The sequence below is a fragment of the Cuculus canorus genome, chromosome 2 (assembly GCF_017976375.1).
Source record: "Cuculus canorus isolate bCucCan1 chromosome 2, bCucCan1.pri, whole genome shotgun sequence".
Classification (NCBI taxonomy): Eukaryota; Metazoa; Chordata; class Aves; order Cuculiformes; family Cuculidae; genus Cuculus; species Cuculus canorus.
In genome coordinates, this window is record NC_071402.1 from 94,244,961 (window position 1) to 94,261,841 (window position 16,881).

At 45.8% G+C, this 16,881-nt stretch overlaps 1 protein-coding gene across 15 annotated transcripts in view; it reads left to right on the top strand.

The window, feature by feature from the left end:
- Nucleotides 1-16,881, top strand: part of ATXN1 (ataxin 1) — a 282,081-nt gene that overhangs the window by 42,716 nt on the left and 222,484 nt on the right. For 9 of the 15 annotated variants that reach the window (XM_054058375.1, XM_054058389.1, XM_054058384.1 and 6 more), the window contains exons 1-2: nt 11,343-11,477; nt 16,676-16,796. The gene's annotated coding sequence lies outside the window, so the exon portion shown is untranslated. Of the gene's footprint in view, nt 1-9,634; nt 9,659-11,342; nt 11,478-11,989; nt 12,117-16,675; nt 16,797-16,881 lie in introns of those variants that run through there. The other 6 variants (XM_054058377.1, XM_054058391.1, XM_054058379.1 and 3 more) reach the window with 3 other exon arrangements.

Sequence of the window (16,881 nt, forward strand, 5' to 3'; positions counted from 1 at the left end):
ATGTCAAATAATGGAGTGTTTGACTACATCATTTACTGCGGATAACATAACTGATGTGCCTATGTTGTAAACTGCCTGGGGAGGAAACTTGGCCTCATAGAACTGGTTTGAGCATCTAGTTCAAACAGGAAAGGGGCGTTGACCCTCATTTAGGTATCTGAAGGATTATTAGAATATAAACAATGATTTTAGGAAATCACCAAAGGAATAACTTTCATGAGAAGGCTTTCATTTCAAGCCACATCACGCATATTTTGTGATCTCATTTGAGAGACCTTAAATATGTGCAAGGTTGAGATAAATGTGTCTAGGTTCAGAAAGATGTTTTTAGAGGCTAGACCGTGACTCCTGTACAAGCTGAGCCTTTTGAGGACTCTTACAGATCCTGCAAGCTCCACTTCTGCAGTTTTCGGAATGATTGCTCCAAGGGACTCGAAGAAACTGTTCAACTTGGCAGTGACTCATGCTGAGCTAAAAGCTTCTGGGAGCATTCCTGGGAACCTCTGATACTCTGAAGAGACTCTAGCAGGAGACAACACTGGGGCTGGGATGCTTGCCCAGATTATAAACTATGCAGGAATTTCTGTACAGCTGATAAACTCCATGCAGGACCCTGTGGAGTATATACATTTTGTAACAATACCTACAGGCTCTCAGAAGATATCTTTGGAGCTGCAACCCACTGTTATGGGTTCTGTCCCCTCTGCCCCCCTCGCCCCACACTGGGCACAAGGTTTGACAATGAGAACTATTCGAGGAATTGCTTACTGTTTCCCACCCTCCCTGCTCCCCCCGCTATACATTTTTAACCAGCAGAGGGAAACAGAGGGGCTCAACAATTAGAGGACTTGTGTTTATTAACTGATGAAAACTGCAAAGAATATATCCTACTATATAAACTTTAAAAAAGGTCCAAGCTGTAATACAGCAAGGTAGACAAGATCCCACAAATATGACTTCAGTTTGCAAGATTATAGGGGTATATTAACATAAGCGTATGATTTCAGAGGTGTCTGGAGGTGGGTCACTTTGGAGATAAGGGCGGTGGTGGTTCCTCTGTACGCAGCTATCATGTTTACTTCTAGGTGTAGTGTTACTGCTGGGGAGAAACTGGCACAAGGAGTGGTATGGAGTGAAAAGCAGCAGAAGCAACTGTGGGAGGCAGAGGTGATCTTGGCTGGGACTCTCTCTGGGCTAACCTACTTTGCACTTACCAGCAGGCAAAGGGTGTTCATCGGTGCAGTTATTGCAGAGTAGCTGGTGTCCTGTAAATCCACACCCTTGAGTGCCTCACCGTAACTTGTTCACAAAGGCGTACCCTCAAGCACATAGCTAGCTTTAAATGTATGATTCAGAATCATTAAGACAACGGGACAACTTGTACACCTCAAATCAAACACGAAGTTTACACACCTAGTTGAAGATGGGCCAAATAAGGGAAAGAAATTACTTAATATCAAGTTCTAAGGAAGGAGCTGTATCATGGGAAAGGGAGAGACAGATTAAATGGCAGGAAAACCACTTTTGTAGCATGTCACATTTTACAGATCTGTTATGCATGCAAGTGTGTGAAATAATCTCATGAGGTTAATAGGAGGTATCCCATCACTTCAGATTTTTAACACTAGAATAGGTTGGTTGACAGAGATAGTTTATGAAATGGGAAGGGTTTTAGTCAGTCTGTGTTGCTAAACAAGTATGAAAAAAATGTAGATAGAATCACGGGGTTATTTTTGTTTATATTAATACTGTTTTCTCTTGTCCTTGATATGTGGAATAGTTTCTTCTCTGAGTCCTTGGTTAAGCCTTGGGAAAAGAGAGCATTTTTTTATTGTTTTAACAGCAATAATACTTGTGCTTCACTGTATAAGCACTGTTTCATGAGATAAAAGGATAATTGGTACTATCCCTATTCTACAGGCAGAAGAACAGAGGGAGTAAGGATGTAACAGGACTAAGACCAAGACAGAGGGACTCAAAACCAAATTAGAATTGAGGCAGAAGCAGTGAAGTCTTTAACAGAATGGTTTGCGTAACAACCTTTGCAGCTTGGATGAAGAATAATTTTGGGAGAATATGATCAGTGTCTGCAAATTTCTGGGTAGGATGGAGAGTACAGGTAGGGACTGGCCATTCTCTCTCTGGGTGCAAGAGCTGGGCACATTGGATGAAGCAGGCAGGATGAGGTGATTCTTCTTGCATCAGGGACTTGACCTGCACAGTGTGACTAGGAGATTGTGGGTGCTTAAAATTTACACACGCTGACGGGGAGACTGCAAGTCTTGGAAGATAAGCCCATTGAGGGTTACTAAATAGGCAGAAGCCACATCCTGCTCAGGAAGTTCATTGAGCTGAAAATAGTGGGAGGCTGGAGACTATGTGGAGGAAGTAGTATGTAACGCCTACGTCTCCTTAAGCGCCTGCACATGATGGACTGTTGTTCATACTTATGTCCTTTTGCACAAAGAAAATAAGAGTATAAACTGAAAAATCTGTAGTGAGGAGCCATTTCAGAATTAGCATCTCTGAACAGGAATAGCTTGCCATGAGATGGTCCTTCCTCCAGGTATCCAGTTTCCTGGCTATGCTTGATCCCATGGCAGAGCAATCCATGCAACAGCAAGTCTGTCCTTGTGGATAGAATGTATGCTTCACAGAGGTTTGAATTTTACTGTTTGGAGAAGCCTTGTGGCAACAGACACACTTGGGAGAAGGCTGAGAATGTGTTTTCAGTGGGCAGGTGTTTCTGATGTGCCTAGATTCCCAGCTAAGTCCCTTTTGAGGACACCACTTCCACGCTGTTGTTTTTCTTGTACTCACTATGCGCCAGGGCTTCTAGAGCTTTGAATAGGTGTTTTTCATTACCTTAAATATAAATAAATAAATAATATCATATGAGGACAATATGAGAACAGATACAAGGTAGGATGACAGGTATTTAAGGGGGAGATCTCCATGGAAGAAGTGAGCAGGGAGAAAGAGAGAGAGACATTATATGACATTTCAGCCAAGATGGGGACAACTATCACCTTTAGTAGAAAGGCCTCTTCTGAAAGGTAAAGAGAGAAAATGAGGGCCTGGAAAATCGCTGAGGGAAAGATGCTGCCTCTGTGCAGCAAGAAGTCAAAGTGATGCCAGTCCAGTTACGAAATGGTCTGCACAAGCAGAAATAATTTTGATTTAAAGTAATATCCATCCTCAGGCTTCTGTCACTTTTTCCCAGGACATTTTTTTTTTTTTAACTACGGAGTTTCAGGATTCTTTGGACATATCCCTTTGACCTTGCAGAAGAAACAGAAAAAATATCCCCTCAGCTTGTAATCACAGGGAAGGCAAATGTTTACCATGCTCAGCTAGATTGTTGGTCAAAGCCTCGCAGGCTGAGGACTTCTTGCCCCACAGGCAATTCACTGTCATGCCTGCAGTCCATCTCTGCCTGAGGATTTTTCCAATTGACCATGACTGTGAATCTAATCTAAGGGGATATAGTGATTCCTTCATATCAAAATTATCCTACTTCAATTTTTGTTTGATATTTATGCATCATTCAAAGTTGCCATTCCTGTGCTGCAGGTGACTGCAGTTTTGTGCATATGACACCTTCTGAAAACAAAGAAAGATACCTCTTTTCCGTGTAAAAGATGCCTATATTTCAGGACTATTACTGTATTTCTGGTTAATACCATATTAGTTACTAGTTTTCTTTTTGACAGTACAGTGAAAATATTGATACAAAATAAGTCTGGTCTTGAACATAAAGCAACTTGCACTTATCTCTGTCTTGAAACCAAGGCATGAGTCCAGATTTACCAATATTGGATGAATTTGGTAAACTTCAGTTCTGAATGTGCATGAGAACTTTGACGCCAAGGCCCTCGTGTATCATATTTTGTGAAGAGGCAGAGATGGTGAGGATAGCAAATAGCTGTTACTCATATGTTGCACCTTTTCTCAACAAAAGACAAGACTTCTGGCACATGAACAAAACGTGAAGGCTTGGCAGCAGGATTGGGCACATCAGCTTTGAAGGTCTGGTAGGTCATTGATCCATGAGGTAGGAAGGATTCGTTCAATAGACCAGAACAGCTCAGCTGGGGCCATTAAAGGCCGTAAGGGTAAAAAAACATCCATGTTTTCAATTCCTAGGTCTGTTCAAACAGGTAAGTGGCCCATTTTAGCCCATTCCTCTCCTCCCCTCAATACTCATTCCAGTTATCAAAATACGTACAGCATTGATCAGAGGGACTGTCACAGGCTTTAGAAACCCCACTGCCTTATGTGCGGGTAAGACACTTTAAGAAAGGTCAAGAGTTATTTCCCAACCCTAAGTGTTTACATGATAGATGCTAATCTAATCTGTCTAGACCATAACGTCCTTAACAGACAGAAAAAAAAAAAACCCTGGCAAGTAAACTCCCAGATAAGTCTCTGTACCAGGTATGATTTAAAGGGACAACATGTGTCTCCTACAAGGGCTTGTGGCCTCTGACTGCTCCCTGTTAGCAGCCGAGAGCCCTCTCCCAGAAAGCAGCTGGTGAGCTCTCCTTAGGTCTGCACCATCATTTTGGTTGAATGTTAATCCTCGTTAACAGTGATGCCTTGTCATACCTGGAAACCAAGTGATTTCCAGAGAGTAGAGGTTCCCCTCTGTGCTCTGCTGGTGTACTTTGATCCCAAGATGAAGTGATCATTTCTAGGAACTAGGTGGCAGTTTACTTTCCATTTGTGCTTGACCTTTCTGCTCACAGCACCTGTAGGGGTAAATGCAGTGTTAGGCTTATGGAGACTGGGACATGAATGGAGACATCAGACAGCTTGAGACCGCAGCCCATAAAGCACCTAACAGATTTTAATAGTTATTATGCGAGACGTGGATAGGCCAATTAGGCACCCCAAGAGAAGGGCTTAGCACTTTTATTTTCCACTGGTTCCTGTGGGAATAGCTTACGGGAATGGCTGTGGCTGTAGTCCGTCCTGGTGTAGTGACTAGTAGGTTAGCTGGTCTTCCTTTCAGATGAGTGACCTGTAACTGACTGACAATTTATTCAAAAGCTTAAATCAGTCTTGATTTTAAGACTTCAGAGGATTCATCAGTTTTCTTCATCTCCTGATGAAATGCTTTCCCTGTCTGAAAAAAGCAACCACAAAAAAAAAAAAGTATCTTATTTTAGATCTACATCTTTCTAAGGACCTATTGTTATTTTAAAGCTATTGAAGCTATTGTTATTTAAAGAGGAACTTGATTGCTTCTTTTAAAAAAGTCAAGACAATGATAAGGTAAACATTTTTTTACCCAAATATCCCATTACCTACACTAAAGCATGACAAATAACGATTTGTTCAGGGCCCCTACAACCCAAACCTACCCAAAATGTGGTAAAATATTAATGGCAGCCTTTTCTTTGAATTCACTTGCAAAGGACCTCAGTATTTTAGACCATAAAATTTTTCTTTTTGAATCACAGTGTAGTACTACACACATGCTTAGTTTTCATGAATGCTTTGCTCTCATTTCAGTAAATGTTAATTTGCATGAAATACTTGTGGCTTTAAAGAGTCAGCACTGGTTCTTTGTGTCTACCGATCTCATTTCCTTCCATCTGAAAATAATCACAAGAGTTCTGGAGAACATCATAAACATCCCTGTTCTGACAGGAGATGCACTTATTTCTAAGTGAACACATGAAAAATAAAGACATTAGTCATATTTTATTATGTTCACACAAGTGGCACTTCAAGTTAAAAGAATATAATCCAAATACATTATTATTTAGACTGTGTGCATTTTTAACTTCCCTCAGGAAAGTGTGCCTTAATTAAACATCTGTAATCCAAATTATAGTTTCTTATTTGTTAAAGCTGTTAGAATACCTTAAATCAGCTGCGTATGACTGAAATAATAATGAAAATAACTGCATTTAGCAAAGCTACCTGAATGCAAGAGGGCTATAAATAGATAGCATTGGACAGTTGGCAGATTCTGAGTTGGAATAGAAACATCTTACTTACGCCAAAAGCACGGTAACGACTATTTTCTGTTATAAAAATATTTGAGATAAATTTAGTTTTTATGAAAGCTGTCTGAAACCGAAATGAATAGCAGAAGTTCTCTGTTTATTTACAAGTCACTGTTAATACCTGAAATGTAAAGCAAGGCACCTTATGAGCAATGACAACAAACCTTTGATTGTATGCAAAAGTCCTTTTTGCCAGGGGTTAAGAATGAGTGTATATTCGTGCTGTCTCAGAGTTCCCTCCACCTTGATAATGCTTGTCATTTGAGCAAATTGTGTGACAAGTCTGTGAAGTGGATTACTACTGTCCACTAGAGGCTGTAATGAGACCAACAATGTCATTTCATGACAAATTTAAGACTTAGACGGTAATGATCAATAATTGTGAAATTACTTTTCACACTCAATACATCGTCAATCACTGGATTTCCTGGAGTGTTAATGTTTAAAAAAAAATATCCAACTTCTTATGCCTCTTATTCTCCCATTTTTCGTAGGTGCTATTAATTGTATAAAACATGCAGTGGAGACGATACAGTACAACTGGCAGACTGAAAGTCAGTTTCTTCTAGACAGTGTGCATCTTGCATGTCAAATTGATTCATAACTTTTGGTCAAGACTGTATTCAGTAGGGAGTCAGCAATTTCAGCACATCACTAGCAGTAAATAAAAACGCTTGAGTCGATTTGAGATCTCGCGTCCCACTGACCACTGTGGTGTCGGAGCACCTGTTTGTACAGCATTCAGCCACCTGGCTGGGCTCTGCCATGTGTCTCTGCTCTCTTTCTCTCCCCAGGGGCAGGAAGGTGGCTGTTTTGGAATTTTGCTGCCACTTTTGTGTACGGACCTTTTGCTGTATGCCCTCCTCAAACGGGGCAACGTGATGGGGTTTAGGTTGGCTCTTAGCTGCTCTAAGACTGTACTGCAGGTATCTGGGTTAGTCCTCAAGTGGGACATGACAGCTTCACTGCTGAGTTGCCTCTCACCACTCCTGTTGCCTGAACCATTCTGGTGGCCGGTAAAACCATGCCTACTTTCTACAGCAAATGATTTTTTCATCTGGCTTACTTCTGCACTTTGGGGTCAATAGGCTGCACTGACTTCATAGGTACAAAGGAACCTTTTTCCTGGCCATTCAGCAAAGGTCAGATCGAGGTGCTCTTTCCCACACGCTCTGCCTTCACCAGTACTTCCATAATTTGCAGTGTTCTCCATGGAGAACAGACTGAGTGCCAAGGTAGGGCGTCCATAGGGGAGCACAAGGACACTGTGGGACGTGGTAGTATATACCATGTGTCAGGTAATGTCTGTGGAGGCATAGCCTCCCCATCTGTCATCCGTTAATGCAACCGACGTGTATTAACTCAAAAAAGAGGCGAGGAATAGCTCATGAACCTGACACAGCCATCAGTGGTTGCGGCGCTTCCCAAACCCATGGGCTAAGGCTGCCTGCTGGCTCAGGAAAACAACATTGCTGTGACCTACAATGGACTTACATTTTAGCGGTCTCTTCAACTCTGAAGCAGAAACACAGACAAAGATTTAAAAGCCTAGAGCCTGGAGCATGGCAAAAATTGTGGGTCCTGTGGCAAACACCGTAGCCACAGAGCAGAGGAATACACAAGCCTCTTACATGAGCCTCCTGCAGAAGGGAAAGTTGCCCAAAGCTTGCTTCAGCATGAATGTGGCTTCTCTTTCTCTGCTCGTGCCACACCTCTTGGCAAGGTGAATGTTTGAGAAGGAAAGATTCCTTTCTCCTGAGGTAACACTCTGTCCAACTGAAATAAAACAGGGTGGCAGACAGGAGAATGCTGCGTACTCAGAATTGAACCCCGACGATGGGGTTGCAGCTCCACTTCATTTTCAGTAATCTCCAGTCTCTGTCTCTCTCCTTTGGTTCCTTTCACTGAATCAATGAACCTTGCATTAGCTGGGTGCAGGTAATATTGCTGTCTGCTTTGCTGCTGTAGATTCACCGTGCATGTTTGTCCAGACATCTTGGCCTGTTGCCGCTTCTGTCCTCAGACCATTCCTAAAATGGAAAATGATGTTGGATTTCATAATGAACCTGAACTAAAGATGCAGAAGGTGCTGTGGTGAAAGAGCCTTATGTTTCATAAAGCCAGTCTATATTACAGTATCAGTCTATATTACAGTATCAACCCTAAATCAAGAGCACTGCAGCTTGCAGTGTTATTATTACGTTCTTTAGCAATTACGGTGAACTAGTACAGTCATTTATAGAAGGAACTACTTTGCTGATCTGCATAACGACAGGCTGAGTCCTAGGGTACTTTGCACCTAGACTCTAATGCTAGATTTAATGCTAATATTTAATGCTAATATATAACGGGCACGTAGGAGATAGACCTGCACTAAAACCTGGAACCTCGGAGCTTATTGTCATGGCGCATTGCTACAAGGTGCAGTAAACAGCCTGGTCTGGATGGCCACGCTGCAGGGAGCACACATCGGAGGCCTTTCTGAGGCTTGAGACCTCACAGGGCCCAGCTCCACAGAGCTGGTACACAACGGCCTTTGGCATTTATGCAACATTTTTTGCAATGTCCTTGGGGTGGAGAGATGCTTTCTCTGTGCTGTAGCTCCCTTCCTGATGGCAAAGCAGAGAGTGAATGGCTCCTCACGGACCAGTCAGGTTGCATGCAAGCATAGCAGCTCGCTGTCCTTTGGCTGTATCCCTCCCATTCATTTCCTCCACAATTTGCTTTATTTCCCTAAGTTGTACCTGGTTTGGTAATCTTTTTCTTCTAAGACTTGAAGATCAGACTGAGCCACCCCAGAAACAGGTATTTGCTCCGGTTTCCATCCATGCTTGTTATTTGCCCATCGCTGCAGTTTACGGCACTGCAGAGACCTGCGTTGAGACAAGTGAGAGAGTAAGGAGCTGACGCTGGAGTCCCCGGGAAGTGTGGGTCGCCTTAGTTTGGGGGAGAGTCTGGGAGAGGTTGGCTGTGGTCTGCACACAGCTGGGAGAGATGCGAGGAGACCTTTGATGAAATGCATGCTAAGGAATCCAGAGGGAGTTAGTACCCAAACATGCGTGGTTCATCCCTCCCTGTCTTGTAGCTCAGTGACGGTATGAGTCAGAGCCTCTCTGGTCTGAATGAAGTGGAAGGTACTTTCTACAAAAGCAACTCAAGCATATGCCAAGGATCCGGGTAAATAAAACTAATTCAGAAAAAGGGAGTGGGATGTGGGCTCTTGCTCTAAATCACTTTGCAGTTCTTCACAGTAAAATGCAATATGGCATCTTAAAATCACCCTCTTCTGACTCTCACAGAGGCTGCTTGAGAGCATTGCCTGGCTTCCAGCACAGTTTTATTTCCTCCCTTAGAGAGACAGACCAGCCTTGACTGAGCAACTGATTTTCATGCATCCCTTAAACCAGCATTCCCTGCCATTTTTGAAGGACAACACGCTTAGCTAGCTGGCTGTTCCTTCCCCCTTGAACAATATAGGTTTGGATTTGGTTCTTTCCCCCCTCCCTCCCTCCCCAGCTCATTTCTTTCTGCCTGCAAAGTGCTTTGAGATCTCCACGACGCAGCGGAGACTTCAGTGGAACAGCGGGCGCTCGGCAGGCATTTATTCCCCAACCTGGGAACGTGACAAGGGGACGGAGGAGGTAAGTGACGAGGCGACCCCCTCTTCCCTGACCCCTTCCAGCCCCCTGTCCCGTGGCTGCCGGCCCCGCAAAGGGTTAAGGGCGCCTTGGCCCGGCGGTGCTGTGCGTATGCAATAATCTGTGTGGCTCTCCTGGCCGCCTGCCACAGTGTTGCCTCCTCCTCCTCCTCCTCCTCCCTTCTATTCCCCCCCCCTTTTCTTTTTTTTTTTCTCGCATGAAGTAGGATCCTTGAAGCTGTTGCAGAGGCAGCCAACTGCTCCATATTTGGCTTCTCTCCCCCATTTACACGCTGGAGCAGGAGGGAGAGGGAAGCGCTGTTACCGCAGACATCATTCCTACTACGGCCGGGGGGGGAGACATCCCGGACCTGTGTCACTGCAGGGGGAAGGAAAACAGCACACACACATACAAAAAAAAAGAAAGCCAAACAAAACAACAACAACAAAAAAGCAGCCCCAAGCCCCGTGATCAGCGTTAGGAAGACATTTGTGTGCGAGGCTCTCTGTGACCCCCACCCCCCCCCGTCCCCGCCACCCCCACTGATACTTTACAGTAAGTGGCTTTTTCTTCCTCCTATGCTTTCTCGCTTCCCCCCCCCCCCCTCCCCCGGGCCGCTTCCCTTGTTTAGGCTGCGAACCGCCGGTTTCCAGCTGGGAAAACACGGGCTTGGAGGGAGGGGAGCGCGCCGGGGCTGCTGCTCGCCGCGGGGCCACCGCTCGCCAAAAGCTGCGGTCGCCCCTCGCCCGGCACGGCTCGGGGTGGGGGGCACGAGAAATGGCCGAGGGCTCGGAGACATGGGGGACACAGCCGCGCGGGGGGAGTTCGAACAGCCCTGACCCCCCTCCGGCCCCTTTGTGTCCCCCTTTCCCACGGCTCGGAGGGGTGCGCCTGTCGCGACATGGGTGGATGCGGTGTGGGGTGTGTGCTGTACGTGTTGCGACACGGGAGGGGTCTGTGTGTGCCGTGCGTGTCGCGACACGGAGGGGGTGTCTGTACTGTGCGTGTGTCGTGCGTGTCGCGATACGGTGTGCGTGCGTGTGTGTCGCGACACGCGGTGCCTGCGTGTTGTGTGCTGGGGGGATGCGGAGTGTGTTTTATGCCGTGCGTGTCGCGACACGGGGTGTCTGCGTGAGTGCGAGTGAAGGTGCTTGTGGTTGCGCGGTGCGGGGAAAGGGGGTGCGTGTGCGGAAAGGGGGGGTGCGGGTGGCTGCGGGGTTCGTGAAGGGGGGTTCGCGGTGCGCGCAGTGAGTGCGGAGACGGTGCGGGGTGCGGGGAGGGTGCGGGGTACAGCGAGGGCAGGGTGTAGGGTGCGCGCAGTGCGGGTGCGGGGAGGGTGCGGGGGGTACGTGTAGTTTGGTGCGGGAAGGGTGCGGGGTGCGCGCAGTGCGTGTGCGGGAAGGGTGCGGGGTGCAGGGTGGGTGCGAGGTACGGGGAGGAGAGGGTGCGGGGTGCGCGCAGTGCGGTGCGGTGCGGGTGCGGGGTGCGCGCAGTGCGGGGGGGGGTGGCCGGGCGCGCGCCGCGCGTGCCTGTGTGCGCGCACCGGGCGGGCCCCGCACTCGCATCGAATCGCATCGCGGCGCGGTGCCGCGGGGGCCGGCGGGGGGGGGGGGGGCGGCCGCCGCACGGCGTATGTAGTACGGGGCTGGGCGGCTGCCGGAGGGGTGAATGAAGCGAGGAGGAGGAGGAGGAGGAGGAGGCGGTGGCGGCGGCGGCGGCGACGGTGGAAGAGGAGGAGGAGGCGGCGCTGGGGCTGGGATGTGCCCGGCAGCAGCCCCGCACCGCTGCACTCAGGGCCCAGGCCGGCTGCAGGCAACACCCGGTACTGCCGGGAGCGGGGGGACACGGCGGGGACCGGGGGGGGACCGGGGAGGCAGGGGGGTTCCCTGGGCTCAGCCACGGCCGCTCATCTTCCTCCCCTCCTCCTCCTCCTCCGGGTCTGCTCGGGGGTTGTTGTCGGGGGGGGAAGGGGGGGTTGGGTCGAGGTTTTTGTTGTTGGTGGTTTTTTTTATTGCCTAAGGCATCGTCATTTAGCGGCGGAAAGGGGGGGGGAAAGCAAACCCGAATCAATGACCCCCGGTCTGTTCCGCGGGGCCGCCGAATCCGTCAATGCGATTCCTAAGAATATTAAAGTCTAAATTAAAGCATGCTGGGAAACGCCGGCTCCCGCTGCAATAGTAATAGCGATAATAATAATGAAAACGGCGGAATCGGGAGCGATTTGCGTGTTATGGAAGGGGAGGGATTGCTGGAGAGTAATAATAGGAAAGAAAACAAGTCGGAAGCCCGTTATATAATGCCCTGTGCAGATAACGAGAGCGACGGGCTATTTTTATTTTGTTTACCGTATGCTGTGTAATAGGGACTCCGCCGAGCAGCATCTCCGTCCCCGTCAGCCCCAACCCGGGGGGTGCGGGGGGATTTAAGCATTCCTGAGATGCTCCCAGACGGAGAAATCCGGGTTGGTAAAGCCTTCCTCCTTACAAATGTTTTTTTTTTTTTTTCCTGTGTACGGCTCGGTGTGCAGGTAGATGACCTTTGCCGGGGACCTTTTCCCTTTCCATAGGGTAAAGAAATTCATATTTTGTAACGCGGGTTACACTTTAACCTTTTTTAGCGCTCAGGGTTATGTGTTTTCTGCAGTAATGGTTACTTTTACGTGTCAGATGTGGTCAGGCGGAGCGAGTTACTCCTCTCGCACACGGAGAAGTCAAGGACTTTTAATTTCAGTTTCAAACGAAGCCTTCCCCCGAAGGAAAACCCCGGCTTTGCCTCCAGCTGTTCCTGTTCGGGGCATGGGGATGGTTCAGCTGGATGAGACGGAGCAAGGGTTATGAATGAGGGAGAGGGGAAATTGAGAATGGCCGGGGAAAATATTACGCCGTGGTTATTTTTGCGATGCTGCGAGATAATAGTAAGTTGTAATTGCACGCTGCGGCACCTAATTTGTTTCGTAAAACCGGCCTGGCGTTTTACGGGCAGCGTAAAAGGTGGCTGCGATCTCCTCTCTTTTTACATAAAGCAGAAGTCGATAGATTTTTCCTCTTCGCTCGCCCGTCTGTCTGTCTGTCTCATCGTGCAGCGACATGTCAGCAGTGTAGGCTTTCAGCACGCTTACTCCATCCCTGATCAGTCATGTAATTAGATCAGGCTGCCATGGTAACAGACGGTGTTCACCGGCCAGTCAGGTGTGTGCGTGGGTGGCTGGTGACCCGCTGGGCTACCACCGGGCTCTCTTGGTGGCCCTCTTGGTGGCCATCGCCCAGTGCTTGATGAAAACTGAAGGATGCCGGTGGTGGTTTCCTAATGGCTGAACTTCTTGGGAAGGGTGTTCTTCGCCTAGCGTAGTGTCAGGCAGGCGGGATGGATGGTACGTGGCACGCTTAGCAGGTTAGCCAAATCCTCAAGTCCACTTGTGTTTATTGTTAGCCAGTCCACAAAGGTATGGAGCTTTGTAGAAATGCTTTTGGCTTATAAAAGCTTGCATAAAAGTTTCTTTGGAGTTTTCCTTTTTTTTTTTTTTTTTTTTTTTCCCCTGGCAGGCTGGTTTAACTGTTTGGTGGCTGTAATTGTTTGCAAGTTTGTGGCAGATCCTATTCCAGCATCCCTATCTTAGGCCACAAGCTCGTTATTCTCTGCTCCTATCCTATACTTCACACCTTCTGGCTAGTGAAATTAAAATCGGTGTTACCTTATACCACTATCGTCCCTTAGGTTTGTTAGGCCTCTTCATAGTTCTTAGCACAATCTAGGTCCTTTTGTGTTTTAGTTGAAAGCTGACATCATTTGCTCTTGACAAAATACTATTAAAACCAGTTTTGTCTGGTTTCCAATATTGTTTTTGTTTTTTTTTTTTTTGCATTTGTGGTCATCAAAATATTATAACCACGGAGCAGGAGACCTGCCGCAGAGTTAGTAATACCTTGAAAAAATATGCAGTCTGATTAGCTTCAAACTGCACGTTGTTCTTAAGAATTTATTCAACCAAAGAATGTATATTTGTCTTCATTTCCCAATACTCTTTTGAGGCACTTTTTCACAAACGTAGGTATAATTTTTTAAAGGCATCAAATTTGGCACTCTGTTCTAATGTCATAAATCTGGAGTGACTCCAGGGGACGGGATTGTGAGCCACTTACATGGGTGTATATCTAGAATAACTCGATTTATTGGACTTAATCCAGGCATGTAGTAGAGTAACAGAGCACAGAAAGTGCTCTGCGACATATCACTGTTATTTTCTCTGTATCTTTTTAGGGCAAAAAGCACTGTGGGCTTAAATAGTATTTTTGCCTGATTAAGGAGCTGCATTAAGCATCTGCAGAAGTGGTTAACACTGCTATTCTAGTCACTAATCTTGCGTGCACTTACACTAATACTGAACTTGGCCTGGAGGATTTTGTGTCTCGATGATGAGAAATCATGAGCACGCACAGCTCGTGAGCATTTGTAGTACCAGGCAGGAACATAATGCAATCCAGAAATATCTCAGTAAAACAGATATTTTAATCGCTCTGATGGTAAAGCACCGGAGCTGGAGGACGTAATGAGAAACGCCCGTCGGTGGTTCAGCTCCTGCAGTGCCAGGCAGCTGGTGGTCTCGGCTTCGGTGTGATGAGTTTGCAGGTCTCAGCCTGCCTGCCACGCACAGGCGTTTCTCCTCGGAGGGGCGAGGGGAGTTGACAGGCAGTTTCCTCTACCCAAAGTGCAGCTTCTCATTGCCTTGACTAACTCACCCTTCTTGTTAGGAGAGAATGTCCTCTGCTCGGCGTGGCTACCTCTGTTTTGGGCCTCCATACTGAGAAGGTGGCTTGAAATAGAAGAGCCTGTTAGAAGGACTGGCTGGAGAGAGTGGAATAATCGTGTGCAGGATGACTCCTGTAGAGTGATCCTTTGCGTGCTGCATGCTGCTTATACATATTTTATTGTAAGACAAATTACCTGTGTGACTAAGATAATTAGAAAGTAATTATTTTCAAAAAAGGCTGTATATACCTAATTAAAAGACTTTTTGAAAATAAACAGTGCAACTTTTCTCCCTTGCCCTTCTGGCCCAGTTGAATTTATTTATAAAGGCTGCAAAAAATAGTCTTGTTTTAAAAGATATTTACAAGAGATCTGGAATTTCACTTAGTAAAAATTTTTATGTAATAGATTCAGTGGCCTAGTTTCCTCTTAATTAAGAAAGTAGACACTTAAATGCAGTCACCTGAAAAGCAACTAAGGATTTAAACACTAGGATTTAAAAATAATTGTTTAGTAACACAGTTAGTAAAACAAAATCAAGGCCCAAGTTTCCCCTTGCTGAAGTTTAGCGGCACATCTGAGTAGATGGCAGTCAGGATTGTCATTGTCATTGTTCGTACAGTGTGCTGCTTTTGTTGTGGTGTACTAATTGAAGGGGAAATGCAATAAAGAAGTATGGCAGGCTCTAAAGGAAATGCCTGTCAGAATTGCATAGATGAGCTGAAGCGCTGGCTGGCTGCAAACCTACTCCAGCGTGTGAGGCAGCTCTTGCTGATGCTGCCTGGGAGAAATCAGGCTGTGTGACAGCCTTAGCTCAGCGCACAGGTTGTGAATGATATGGCTGCTTGGGAGGACCGAACAGGTACAGCGTGTACCATTCATAGGGAGCGGATAGCAGATTTAGTTGTAGGTCTCTTCTGAGACTGCTGTAACCTGCTCTACTTAAGCAAATAAAATATAATTGTCAGGAGAAACACAAGTGCAACAAGCTTGGCACAGGTAAATATTCCATTGCAAAGAAATGACGTGCTGTGTTCCAGTGAATTCAACAGCCTGAGCTTTCTGAAAAAACCTGACCTCATCCTTTCATTTTACTTTTATGCAGGACTATGAGTGTGGTACATAAATAAGTAAATAGGTATTTTGGACAAAGGCACTGTATTTTTGAGCCTTGTTCAGTGGTTCACATTCTTTCTATAAAGAAGTTAATTTTGACGTGGTTTTGGCCGAGCTGCTACATGACTAATGTTTTAAACTGTAAGAAACTTTGACGGTTCTTGACTTTTGCAAAAAGACAAAAACTGCATTGATGACCATAATTTGTTTTTGATCTCTATGCGTGTATTGAGAATGTAGCGCTTCGCGGTTTGCTTTTTTTTTTTTTTGATCTCAAAGCTGTAGTCTGAGGTGGTTGTACAACATGGGCAAATCTCTGTGTGTGCATTGGTCCCAGCCTGCAGAGTTGCTTTTAGTGTGTGTCCCAGCGAGGGTTTTGCTGAATGAGGATTGATTAAAGAACCTATCTGGGGTTAAGCGTGTGTGTCAATCCTTCCATAAATAGGAACGAGTAAGTATGCTTGTAAACTGAAACAACAAAAAATGCTTCTCAGTGAGGGAGAAATGGTCCCACTAAGTCCTTTTATTGTCCCTAGAGTTAAAAAAAATAGTTGGTGAGGTTCCCAGTGAAAAAGCAAGATTTTTTTTTTTTAAATATGTATGTCAGCAGAAATTCAGTGCTGGCTCGTTGTAATTTTACTGATAAAAATTACAGAAATAGGAAAAAAAATCACATCGATAGAGTCTTCCTTTGCCTGTAGTATTTGGGAATTTGCAGTAATATGCATCGACTCTAGCATGCCACCATTAATGACAAAATAATGCATAAGGTAATATTCCATTCCTAAAGCTGATTATTTTTCACTTACAAGTAGTAGTTGCAGCATTATGTTTTCTGGATGATGCCCCTCTGCAAATAAAGTATGCTCAGTTGGCGGTGAAAACAGTCATCACAACTCGCTTACGATTCTTCACTTCATTAAGATCACATTTAGGAAAAGAGCACTCAGTTTGAATGAACAGGTTCTGCTCTCTACTGTATGTACTCTGTCTGCTGGATTAAATCTATAGTTCCATTTGTGCTTGAGTAATAGCAAAAGCAGTCTCACTCGGTCTTGGTTGAGATGTGTTAGCATGTTGTAAATTGTTTGACTCTTAACCGTGTTTTTTTTTTTCTTTTTATTTTGGTTTCCGTCTCCTCCACTCCTGGATCAACAGTCATATTGCAGGCCAAGCCAGATGGGCAAGCAATACAAGCTGTGAATTTATTCTTGACCCCTGTAAGACAGTGAACACCTTCATTTTTGTCTTCACCGTACAGATATGCACTGCCTATAAGGTGAGAATATAATGCTTTTTATTTCCTCTAGTGAGTGTATGCTGTCTGCTCTGGGCTTTAATCAGCGTGGGCACCTTACTGGTGT